This window comes from Triticum aestivum, chromosome 3D, assembly GCF_018294505.1.
Source record: "Triticum aestivum cultivar Chinese Spring chromosome 3D, IWGSC CS RefSeq v2.1, whole genome shotgun sequence".
Taxonomy (NCBI): domain Eukaryota; kingdom Viridiplantae; phylum Streptophyta; class Magnoliopsida; order Poales; family Poaceae; genus Triticum; species Triticum aestivum.
Window position 1 is genome coordinate 81,893,826 of NC_057802.1, and position 2,666 is coordinate 81,896,491.

Sequence of the window (2,666 nt, forward strand, 5' to 3'; positions counted from 1 at the left end):
CCATTGAACCTTTGAATTGAACCAAAACACCTAGAATCAAATCTCGTCATTTTGCACGCACACGAAACACTAATCTCACTGGCCTAAGGAGACAACATGAATCTATGCCGGAGCTCCGCGGACTTTGTCTTGGCGGATGAACTCGAAGAGGATCAGAGCCCTGAAAACCAGCCTCAAGATGAAGCACTAACATCCTCCACAATGCCTCCCATGAAAAACCTAAAAGATCTCAACTTAAACTACTAGCAGGACTGAGGTACTGGGACTCCCCCTCCCCCGTTGTTGGTCACCAGATTAGTGACAAAGGGGAGGCATGTTTACGAGTTCGCCGCTCGTCAATAGAGTCTAGAGGGAATGAAACTTTGCCCTAGCTACCGCCGTAGGAGGGGAATGAATAGATCGATTCGACAAGACTTACCGAGTGTGCACTTTCAATGGTGAAAATCCTTGATCCTAGCACGGATGAGCTCGTGGTCGAGCTTCGTTGCAGGTGCCAAGTTTGGGGTGGCACGAACACTCGAGGTGTAGGGCGGTAGTGAGTAGGGGCGCGGTGTCGAGGTGGCCTTGCGTGCAGGTTTCGACGCCGACAAACTCCCGGAGCAACGGGGACTGGTTCAGAGAGGGTGGGAGGGCTCGTGACAGGTCATGGCTTGACCAGATGGTGGCCAGCGACAATGGATTTGCGGGTGGTGGTTGCAAAAGGAAAACTCCTTCTTCCTAAATTTCACGAATTGAGATGTTTTTGGGTGAATGTAGTTTTTTGCAATAGTTCCAACTAGCGGGGTGTTTTTTAGCTCGCCCCAAATTCTTTGGACAACTTAAGGGTTATTGAGGACCGATTATACTGTGTTATCTCCTAAAATGGTAGTTTAAAAAGTTAATATTTTTTTTGGATATATTCGAGTTGTCCTTATACTATCATAATCGATAGAGACTAACACATAAAACTTTAAAAAATGAAGTTTTTTTTTCTAAAACAAGTAGTGTCATTTTTTAGAATGAAAGCTCGAGACGAAGCCTACTTTAAATTAACAAAGATACTAAGTGGTCATGAATTACATGGCCAACAAATAACGTTTGAAAGATACAAAGGAGTTTACTGATCGGCTTACAACGCAACACCCACAACAAGCACACAAAGTAAAAACAGAGTCAATGCCCGCCGCACTCCGGCACCAAAGACAGCCTAGCGAAAGAAGCATCAAGGATCAACCTATTGCGTAAATGGATCATGATCAAGCTTGATCCGCGTGACTGGAGACATCCAACACCCGTCTTCCCTAACGTTAAAGAGGATCCCCATCCAAAAGATCTTAGTGGCTCCCATACAATGTGTGCACCTCAGCACAATCCTTGCGAGGTTGATGGCAACCCTAGAGTCTTTCCCCATGAAGTACCCCCCTCTCTATTTGGCAACTAAAGAGAGTTGATTTCCACATGGTGAGGGGTTCTTGTCAATCGGTGCTCACCTTGCAAGCGGTGTATCACATAACTCCTCTTATCCCATCATCGGGCAACATCAACAAAATTTAGCGTGCTTCCCTTTGGTCGGGAATAGGCAAGATTTCTGGGGAGAAATGCAAAGCCAGTTGGAGCGAAAAAAAACCCTTCCCCTCTCGCTCTCGGTGGCTTGCGGGACTGAACCTTGGCATATTTGCCGGACCCTTAGGCTTCAATGGCTTCTGTTTGAATAGAAGGACCCATCAAAGATGTGGGTGGGCATGTACAGTTCTTGTGATGAGGTACATGCGTGGAATTCTTCTACTCCTCCACCCACATTATCATCGGTAACGATGCTTGTGTGCCCTTTTTGGAATCCACATGGACAATGGTAGGAAGCCGGTTGACATCGATCCACTCATCTTTGAGCCTTACACTAGGAAGAATTGGCATGTGAGGGGGGCTATGAAAGGAGGATGCTTGGTTGTCCAAGATCAACCTCCCTCTCCAATTTAACCATGGGACACATCCAAGTTGTTACACTTTTGGGTGTACATGCACGAGGTTCATCATGATGAAGGCATCGATGAGGACATCAATTGTAAGCAGACAATGATTGGGCTATATTCACCATTTTTTGGGATCCACTCTTTCGCCCATGCATCATGCAGTATGGAAGGCTTGGCACCTCCGAAGGAGGAATTCTTCGCTTGGTCGGCAATTCGAAACCGTATATGGATGACAGATAGGTTGGAGAAGTGGGGTGGACAAATTGCGGCTTATGTCTGTTATGCAAGCGTGAGACTGAGACGATGGGCCACCTATTCTATAAGTGTCGGTTTGCCACAAGGCTTTGGTGAATGCTCAAAGATTAGTGAAAGGATCGAGAAGAGGGGTCTAGAGGGGGGTGAATAGACTCTAATCAAGAAAAGTTACAGTTTTTAATCTCTTGAGTTGAAGTGGAGTATTAGCACAAGTTTAAACATTCGCAATACATATCAAGCAAGCATGCAAGCATACAAGGAGTATATGAGCAGCGGAAAGTAAAGCATGCAAGTTGCAAGAATTTAAAGAGAAGGGATTGGAGTGTGCAAACGCAATTTGGAGACACAGAGATTTTTTATCCGTGGTTCCGATAGGTGGTGCTATCGTACATCCACGTTGATGGAGACTTCAACCCATGAAGGGTAACGGTTGCGCGAGTCCACGGAGGGCTCCACCCACGA